Genomic DNA, 10,250 nt, shown 5'->3' on the forward strand with positions numbered 1-10,250 from the left:
CTTCCTTCAGCCCTACAGGCTCTGCAGAGGAGGTTTAGCTGCTTTGACTGCATTCTGCTTTCTTGAGTGAGAGAGAGAGAGTGCGCAAGCAGATGCTGCTCGAGCCTGGTGCTGGCTCTGTAGAGGAGGGTTAGCTGCTTTGAGTTCATTCTGCTTCTTTCCCATTCCTCTCTCTCTTCCATCCCCCCCCCCTCTGTGTGAGTGAGTGAGAGCGAGAGAGCGAGAGACAGAGATGGGGCCCGGCATGAGCTCTGCAGAGGAGACTTAGCTGCTTTCAGTTCATTCTGCTTTTGTTTCATTCATGAATGAGAGAGAGTGAGAGAGAGTGGGGCTGTGTGTGTATGTGTGCTGCTTTGAGTTAGTTCTGCTTTCTTTTCATGGGGGATAGGGGGTGCTGTGCATGTGTGTGTGTGTGAGTGTGTTGCTTTCATTCTTTTGTTGACTAAATTTGACATTATTATGGTTCCCGCCGCTTTTGAATGCAGATTGGTTCTGTGTTAGTTAAATATATCAATTATGGTTATTTGTATTAGTTAAAATATCAGTTATGGTTATTCCAGTTTTATGCTAGGAATGGATAGCTGTGCCCAAGTCACAGAAGGCTTTCATCAATATATTTATCAGCATATAGATGTTCTTACGTCTTAATAGCTGTAATTCAAATGGTTCTCCCCACCCTCAGCTGATTAACATCACTGAAATCGCAGTGGACATATAGGTGTTAAGGAAGTTTTTATAAATATTGTTTGTCCAGGACATTGGAATATTTATGAGCATTTCACAATGTCACAACAGCTTAGCCATTGGTAAGGTACAGTTGGCAGGCAACAAAAAAAGCCATTTTAAACTAAGTATAGATCTAATGCGGCTAAAGTTGAGTATCTTCTTTTGAATTGCTCCAGTAAAGCAAAACCCTCCCTGAAAATTTGAAAATTCAATATTCATTAGATTAGGAATTTCAGACTCTGTGGAATTTTGAGTAGAGATGGGCACGATCAGCATTACGATAGAAAAATACCCACGATAATGGCGTTCGCGCGATTGGGACCCAGCGGATCGGTGCTGTCCACGACGACTGATCCAGCGTTCGGGGGGGGGGCTTCATCGTGGCTTGATTCGGGCCATCGGGATCTGATCGGGGATGCAGACAATCAGGCACCAGTAATCTATTCCCGGGGCAACGGAGCCAGAGGAATGCCTGAGCTGTGTTTGCCCTCCTTCTGTCGCCCTGGAAACCCGAATGGAAGCCCAGCTTTCCTTGATCAGCAGGGCTTCCTTCCAACCACGGGGCAGCAACACACTCACCACCAGTTGGGAGAAGAAACCCAGGGGAGGGAGGGGGAAGGGGGTGTTCTGTAGCCATGTGCACTCCAAAAGTTTTTTGCTTTTTAAAAAAACGGGGCTTTGTAGGAGGAATGGCTGTTTTTCTGTCTGTCACTCTGTTTTAAACCTGTTTTTAAAACACTGTATTTTGTGGGAAAACCTCATTCACGGCTCTGTGTGTGTGTGTGTTTAAAATATGCTTTTGGAAGACTGGCTGCTTGCTTTTAAAATTGGGTGGGGAGGAATGGAGAATTCTGTCCCTGCTTTTTTTTAAAAGCTGGCTGAAACATGTTGATGGGGTGTCTCTCTCTCTCTATTTGGAAAGGCAGGGACGGGTTAAAACTCCCCCCCTCTGCTCTAAGTGTGTGTGTGTGAGAGAACGTCCCCTCCCTGAGGGGAGGCGGCTCATCGCCGGGTTAAAAACTCCCCCCCCCCGCTCTAAGTGTGTGTATGTGTGTGAACATCCCCTCCCTGAGGAAAGGCGGCTCGTCGCCGGGTTAAAAACTTTTTCCCCCTCTGCTCTAAGTGTGTGTGTGTGTGTGTGTGTGTGTGAATGTCCCCTCCAAGAGGGGATGCGGCTCGTCGCCACCTCCCCGTGCCCGCCGGGCCCAGCGGTCGCCGCCACCACCCACCTTCCCACATAGCTGGGAACAGCGGGGCACCCCTCCGCTTTGGCCTCCCCGATCCGATCCACAGATCGGAAACGGGAGATGATCGGTGTGGATCGGTGATTTGGGGTCATCGCCGGCATGGATCCACGATCAGCTTGATTGGTAATTTATTTTGGATCATGCCCACCTCTAATTTTGAGAAAGAATTATGGAATTTTGTTCTACGCTGGCTGAGGGAATTTGTTAGAATTTAGATTTGTGAGATGGGTTTTGGATTTTTAAAGGCCCCCTCCTTCTTGCATATTTTAAAATATGATTCCAAAGAAATGAAATGTTTGGGAAAGGGAATGGAAGATTTCACTTTTTGTAGAGGATACAGAAAGGGAAAAAAACCCTTTCTCATAATAGTATAATTTTCCAAGCTTACTAACATTTATCTTGTCGTAATGCATTGTGCTGGGTTCCGGGAAGTGACATCACTTCTGGGAGTAACGTCACTTCCGGGAGTGATATCATCATGCATTTCTGGGAGCGCGCATGCACTTTGCACACACACACATGATAATATAGAGTTCCACCACCACATTTCCCAGAAAAAAAGCCCTGATAGCTAGTATATCCTCAAAATGCTTGTAATAAGTCGCCGTGAATCTATTTGGGCCTGGGCCCTTCGCAGACTTCAGTTTTTTAATTGCAGAGTTTATTTCTTGTATTGTTATTGCTTGACTTTGGATATTTCTATGTTCAATCATGAACTCTTTAATTGGTGTCTCTTGAAGCTATTTCTCCATCTCTTCTTCTTTTGTTGCTGCTTCTTTATAGAGGTTGGAAAAGAAAATTCTGATTTGATCTTTCATTTCTTGCTCTTTGTAAATTACTTGATTGCCTTCCCTGATTCCCAGTACCCTTCTTTTCTCTCTCTCTTTTCTCAGACAGTATGCCAAATATCTTCCAGGTTTATTTGCAGCTTCAAAATGTCTTCGTTTTAAGTATTTCAATTTTTCTGAGATTCTCCTGTTGCTAGTATATCTAATTGATTCTTTAGGAGCTTGATTTCTTTCCGTTTTCCTTTATCACTTTTTGTTTCACGTTCTTGTTCCAATTTTTTCAATTTTGAAAAGGGGGCTTGTCTCCCTCCTGCCCCCTTCAGGGCTGACTGTATGTACAGGATTAGCATTTAGGGTGCCAACTGCAAACTTTCTCTGATGAAAAAATATGTTTTTTCCCAGTGAATTTGATATTGGTTTTAGATAACGTTTTAGTGCACAAATGCTCATTCAGGGCTGCTTAGGACTTGGCGTGCAGAGATATATGAGACAGAGATATATCGCCTAAAGAAGTGTGCAGTGCTTCTGTGGCCATTTCCGCTTGGGCTAGGTTCAGCGCTGCAGGCTTTCTCCTGCTTCACCAACACATTTTGGTGCACTGGTATACCTCTCACGGTTTCCAAACTTTTCTCTGATCTTTCTCCAGTCTAGTTTGCAGTGAAGTTTTGAGAAGGATTGCAGTAAAGTTTGGATGGCTGCCATGTGGGTGAGATGATGTTTCTGATCAAAGCCAGGCCATTGTTCTATCAAGAATAGTAGCACTTCTAAAACTTCCCCAATGATATTCATGATTAGTGTTTCTTATTTAATGGAAATAATTTCCATTTTAAATGTGTAGTGGCAATTGCGCAGTGGTCTTTTGATTTTATAACTTAAACTGCTGTGGGCATAAGACTGCTGTAGGGCATAAGAAGAGCCATGCCAGGCCAGTTGTCTCTCTAATCCAGCATCCTGTCTCACACAGTGGATAGCGAGTTACTATGGAGGGCCAACAACAGGGTGTAGAGGCCAAGGCCTTCCCCAATGTTGCCCCTGGCACTGCTGTTCAAAAGTTTACTCCCTCTGAATGTGGAGATTCCCTTTAGCAATCATGGCTAGTAGCATTATGTATGAGTGTGTGGTAAATAATTTCTAAATAAATAACATATTCAGATTAAGGATTTACAATTTGTAATAAAAATGGGTATTACAAACTCTTTGCGAAAATTTACATTTTTTGAGAAATTTGTTGGAATCTCTAGTGGTAAAACACTCTGGCCCTGATACTGCCAATGCACCAATATGCACAGAACCTTGTTAAAAAGCAGCAACTGTGCCAGTCACCTGTTCAGCATTAAGTACAAGTAGGAGGAATTTTATTCAGCTCCCTATTCCTTCTTCAAAAGAGATGATCGGTGCTATTTGTGACCTAGCCCCAGAAACAAGATGTGAGTTAGAGTAGGTGTATTTCCATGGGTGGTTTGTCACCCAGTTAGATGTAGGGATATGGAAGCTTGCTTTCACAGACAGCCCTGCATACAGTCTGGATCAGAGTTATTATCTATACCAGGGTAGGCAATCCCTGGCACATGTACCAATGTGGCACAGCAGACAAGTGATCCAGCATGGTGCAGTGGTTAGAGTGCCAGACTAGGATCTGGGGGTGGGGGGGGGAACCAGGCTTGAATTCCCACTTTACTATGGAAACTTGCTCGGTGATCTTGGGCCAGTTAGTCTCTCTCAGCCTAAGCTACCTAAAGTGGTTACTGTGAGGATAAAAATGGAAGAGGGGAGATGATGCTGTAAGCTACTCTGAGTCCCTATTTGGAATAAAAAGTATAAATAAATAACAATATTACTTGCTACCCAAGCATAGATCTCCACCCAAGTGACCAAGGCACCACTAGCACTGCTGTGTCCAGTGGTGCAGCAAAAGGCAACAGGCATTGCTTATGCCTGCCATCACCTCCCAGACATGCACAGCCATTAGCAAAGTCCAAGGTGAATCCCAAAGATACTGGCACTGCTACTAAGGCTTGGCTTGCTCCAAGAGCATATTGTCAAGTATAGCCCTCATCTTCTATACACACACGTACACACACTGTTGTGTTTGATGGCACACCATAAACATCACATTTTGGGGGGCACATGGGCCTAAAGGTTGTCTAGCCCTGGTGTTCTCCTGTGGTATAATCATTCATTTTGCTACTACCCTTGAAACTGTAGTAGTTCTAATAATCCCCCATGATCACAAAAACTTCTATAGAATATAGAATAGATAAGGACTATGCATGCTGTACTTTTCTACACATGGGCCGTTACCCCACGTCTTAAAAATAGCTCACTGAATGCTGACAGCTTTTCTGCATGATTTCTGATGGCAACATTTCCAAAATGAATACAAGCAGTTTTTATTCCATTTTCATGCCACAGAAAAGCTGTCAGCGTTCAGTGAGTGGGGTGCTATTTTTAAGATGTGGGGAAACAGCCATGGTCTTTTACAATGAAAGAGGGAATCACATTCAGAAATAAGCCATTTCTGGAATCTATGAACTGAGGCATTGTTGCAATACTCTCTTTGGTAGAGCAGATGCCCCGTAATGCACTGTAGCTGTCAGTCTTAATACACCTTAATAATCACACTCTAAATTATTTCTATGATGGTACTTGCAAGCTGTTTAATTTTGCTCAAAGAGGAACCTTATAAGATGAGAGTTTAAAAAACTAAGTGTTTAAGTTAAATCCTTCTATTTCTTCAGACAATTACTTATAAAAGTTAAGCTGAAATATGATTTTGGTCTCTCACCACAACAATTTAAAACCACTAACCAGTATCCAGGCCGTTGGTTAGAACGCCTCCTTTCCACAGCTTTTGAAACTGATGAACTTGTAGGAGCAGTCTCACTTGAAAGTTTTTCCTTTGTTTTGAATTTCTTCTTGCTGTTTGATTCAGAAGCCAAGCAATGATATGGTTCCAGTGGCTGCTCAGTTCACAGCTGTTTGGGTGTTGGAGGTGTTTATCTTTCTCATCACTTCTCCAAGTGTAGCCTTTTTATATAAGGCTACGATTCATATCTTCTGGAAACTTATCATTAAGTTACCTAGTAACTTTGTGCAATTTCTTTACCTTTGTTCCAGATAATGTGTAACAGTTTGTCAGCTATTTAAATACCAGTTGTAAAGAATGTACTTCTTTATTTTAAAGATATAGTTAAAGAGATGGTAATGAATGTAACAATATAGGGTTGCTAATTTTTTACATTAATAGATAAAATAATAGTGAAAATGTGAAACAAAATGTTTTAGTGTATGTGTGTGTTCACTCTGTAGTAACTTTGATAATACACTTGATGTTATGTACACTATTAAGTTTTCTAGAGAGCCTGTGAACATTTTTCTTCTTCTTTTCCTTGTGAATAGTTTCTAGATGGTACCTCAACTGTGCTGTAAATCATTATACAGTGCTATTCTGGCTGTAATGTGCTGTATCTTTATTCTTTAATATCTTGTGTTGTGTTTACAGAAGGCTGACAAGCATCTGTTTCCATCTCAATCCTATTCAAAGTGGAGCTCAAGTTAGAGTTTTCCCTTCTCCCCCCAAGTTAGAGTTTTGGCTACAAAGTTTTAGAGAACATGTAGCCATGTGGGAGGTGTTGGTCGGTGAAGGAATGATCAGGAGTTCATACCATTGCACTGGCCTCACTTCCTGTTAAGGAGGTGGGTTGTAGGAAAATTACAAGGTATGTTAATTCATGAGGGTGGTTTTGCCATGGGATGTTGATAGATTGATATCCATTATAACTTTATTGGTGAGAAGTTTTATAGAGAGGGTGATTTGTGATGCTAAAAGGGATAGTGTGGGGGGAAGTTCTTGAGTAGTGGGGGGTTGGCAGGAGTAACTATGACTTTCTGACAGGGTAGAGTATAATTTGGATTCCTCCACCTCCATTTGGCCTTGTCAGTAATAGAGGAATCCCTCTGGCTAAGTGTGGTTTCCACTACTGACCCTAACCCTATTGCTATATTGTGGACAAGATAGTTTTCCTTTTATACTACATGCACTGCCCCTACTATACCGTCTGAAGATTCTGGTGTCATAAAAATGGAATGTATTTACTGGCTACAGACAAAGTCTTGCTTAGGATACAGGTGTCTGGACCTGATACTGAAATATGAGAGACAATCATAAACAGTTGTTGCATAGGGGTTGTGATTATTGCTACCCTGATAGTATTTTGGATATGACTAGGGGTGTTGTGATAAGCCCTTAATATGCCCATAGAAAAAGAGTGCAGAGAGGTGGAGGATAGTAGTGAGGTTGAAGAATCTGAGGATATCTTCTAGGTGCCTGAGGAACAAAAATAACAGGAGGAAAGAAGTGAAAGTCTCATTGTGAGGGGAGAGGAAGCGAATAAGGAATGTGAGTGTCTACAGCAGGAGATAATGTTTTTGGTGGAGAAATAAGAATATATAGTTTGGATACCAGTATGAGATCCTGAATGTTCTATCTGCAACAAACATTTTGGGAGACTAAATGCCTTAAGAGCACATATCTAAGGATCATGTGATGAGAGCTTCATGGAGTTTGCTTATGGTCTTTGTGGACATCAGAATGGCATCCCCAACATAACATCAATACATTTAAGTAAGTATAAAAACACCACAGAGGAAGTGGCTAAAGTAAAATGAATATGTGATTGCTGTGGTTAGGAATAGAGATGGGCACAAACAGGGGGGGAAATGAACACGATGTTCGCTGTTTGTTGCCATCCACAAACAGGGATTCATGAACATCGACGACCATGACCTGTTCACGAACATGTTCGTAGTTGGAGGTTCAGGGGAGCCAGAACAGCCCCATTGGGACTTAGCTGAACTTCAGCCAGGAAAGGCATGATCCATGGGTTTCCCCCTTTCGTGTCATTTTCTTTTCACAGTCGCAAAAAGTGGACTGTCTTCTGGAAGCTACTTTGGTCAGCTACAAATTGACCTTCCCAATGTCCAATACTCCCCAAAGTTGCAGGGGACAGAGTCCTCACTGTCCTCTGAAGACCCCCCCCCCCAATTTCAGAGAGATTGGACTCTGGGAAAGCCATGATCCATGGGTCCCTCCCTTTCCTGTCGTTTTCTCTTCACAGTGGCAAAAACTGGACTGTCTGCTGGAAGCTACTTTGAGGGGTTACAAGCCAGAAGGAAAGCCAGAAGAAGTTCAGAGAGAGTTCAGACAGCCCATGCCTAGGTTGCCAAGGGAATTGATTGAAAGGTGCCAGACTGTCTGGCTTTATGAACGGCTGTCAAACACCATGAACAGAGCTTGGAATGAACACATGTTCGCCGGGATTGGGACCTCACGAACAGCTTGCTCACAAACAGCAGATTGGGCTGTTCATGGTTTTTTTTGTTTGTATTGCTGTTTGTACCCATGTCTACTTAGGAATGTACATTGAAGAGTGACCCTTCTCAACACAGGAGGCATAGGCACTCTGTGAAGAGAAATGAAGACTGGAAAGAAATGAAATGATAGGGTAGGGCCATGTAGATGAGGTCAAGATTTTAAGAAACCCATTGAATGGAAGGGGCAGTAGCTCAACTGGTCAAGTTGAAAAGGAAGTATTGTGGGCTGAATAACACCAAGTCAGGTGATTGAGAGGGAAATATCAGGGAAGACTGAGAAGTAGATTTTGAGTAAGTGAAAGAACCTGGCTCTCGCTGAGAGAATGTTGGCATCAGTTTGTGTGTCTGAGCTGGCAGACGGTTTGGAGGCTTACTTTTTGCAAGTTAAGGAAAGGGAAGGAGCATCAACAATGCCGAGTCTCAGGGAAGTATGAAGAGGCAGAAAGTATGAGGCAGAAGTATGAAGAGGCAGAAAGTAGAGGAAATCATCCATAGGGTTATTCTGCCTTCAGTACTTGCTTCTTGGTGATATCTAAGCAAGCATATCCATTTCAGGGTTAAAAGTGGAAACCTAGAGCCAGTTCAGGTGTCACAGCCTTTGTACAAACACTATCATCTGCCCGTGTTCTGACACTAATTAGTAAATCCTAGTGATGTTACGTGTAGCCTATCTCCATATGCATACCATTGCCATGACCAGCGCATTGGGCATGGCACTGCTTGCATACATAAACACCATGTATTGGGGTGATTCAAGACGTGAAAGAATTTCATTCTAATTGAGTCTGTGTGGACCACCCTACTCATGTTAATGCCACTGCTTTGATCAAAAACAATTAAGACTTTTGTGACAATTGTTTTATTTGTTTAGTAAATATGTGAAATACTAACCTTTGCATTGGCATAAGCTTTCATAAGCTTAATAGATGATTCCCCTCTAGAGGTAGCTGAAGGCATGCTAACCTGTTTGTACTCCAGGATATCTCAGCAGTTTCTCATACTGTAAATCGCCACATTCTGCTGGATCATTGGTGAGACTTGGTGGGATTCAAGGGAAAGTTAATAGTTGTTGTTGCTGTCTGGATGGTCCAAGTGTCTCATGTTAGGGAACTGATCCTCAAATTTCTTGGAATTGGCCTGAAACTTTTTGATTTATTTTAAAATACACTGCAAAACTGCTTACAAATAGAGCAAGATAAAACAATACAGTTGAAAAAAGTTTGAAAAAAATAACTTTTTTGAACATTCCAAGTGTGGTCACAAATGCTCTGCTCATGTGCATACTTGCATGGTTTTCTCCATTCCCATCTCTCATCTGCCAACTTTGTTCTGTGTTGAAAAATTAATAAAATGAAAAGAGAGATTTCAATCTCCCTCAGGTGGCAGGGAAGAAAAGAGTCTTGTTTCTACTCTAGATTTAGCAGGCTCTCCTCCAGCAAGCACCCAAGTTCGGTCAAGATTGCAACAGGGATCTTGGAGTTATACCCTCTCCAATCTGAGGCCCCCAGGAAACTCCCACTCGATACAATTAGAGCCACCAGTTGACGCTGGCCCAGTGTACAAGGGGTGTACTCGAAGGCAGGCTGCCTCCCCTTTAGGGGGTGGGGGGTATGGCCACTCGCTGGTGGCACCACCCATGTGCCCGCCCGCCAGGCCTCAGGGGAGCGCGCGTTTATGCCTGGCGCAGGTTGGAAGGTGGGAGTTGACGGTGGCCGCCAGGCCTGGCGGACATAGGGAGGTGGGGGCATGCTGCCTCCCCTCAGGGGGCAGGGGGTCTGGCTGCTCACCAGCAGCACCCCCAATGTGCCCGCCCACCAGGCCTCAGAGGAGCGTGCACTTATTCCCAGCGCAGGCCGGAAGGTGGGTGATGATGGGGGCTGGCGGGCATGGGGAGGCGGGGATGTGCCACCTCCCCTCAGGGGGTGGGGGGGTCTGACCGCTCACTGGCAGCACCCCCATGTGCCCGCCTGCCAAGCCTTAGCGGAACGTGCGTTTATTCCTGGCACAGACCGGAAGGTGGGAGTTGACAGTGGCTGCCGGGCCTGGTGGGCACGAGGAGGCGGTGGCATGCCACCTCCCCTCAGTGGGCAGGGGGGTCTGGCTGCTCACCAGCAGC

At 43.9% G+C, this 10,250-nt stretch overlaps 1 protein-coding gene across 1 annotated transcript in view; it reads right to left on the minus strand.

The window, feature by feature from the left end:
* LOC129333119 (transmembrane protein 68-like) overlaps positions 1 to 5,817 on the minus strand; it is a 50,925-nt gene extending 45,108 nt beyond the window's left edge. Inside the window, exon 1 of the mRNA XM_054984543.1 lies at positions 5,570 to 5,817. The gene's annotated coding sequence lies outside the window, so the exon portion shown is untranslated. The remainder of the gene's footprint in view (positions 1 to 5,569) is intronic.
* Positions 5,818 to 10,250: the final 4,433 nt, after the last annotated feature.

Source organism: Eublepharis macularius, chromosome 7, assembly GCF_028583425.1.
Source record: "Eublepharis macularius isolate TG4126 chromosome 7, MPM_Emac_v1.0, whole genome shotgun sequence".
Taxonomy (NCBI): domain Eukaryota; kingdom Metazoa; phylum Chordata; class Lepidosauria; order Squamata; family Eublepharidae; genus Eublepharis; species Eublepharis macularius.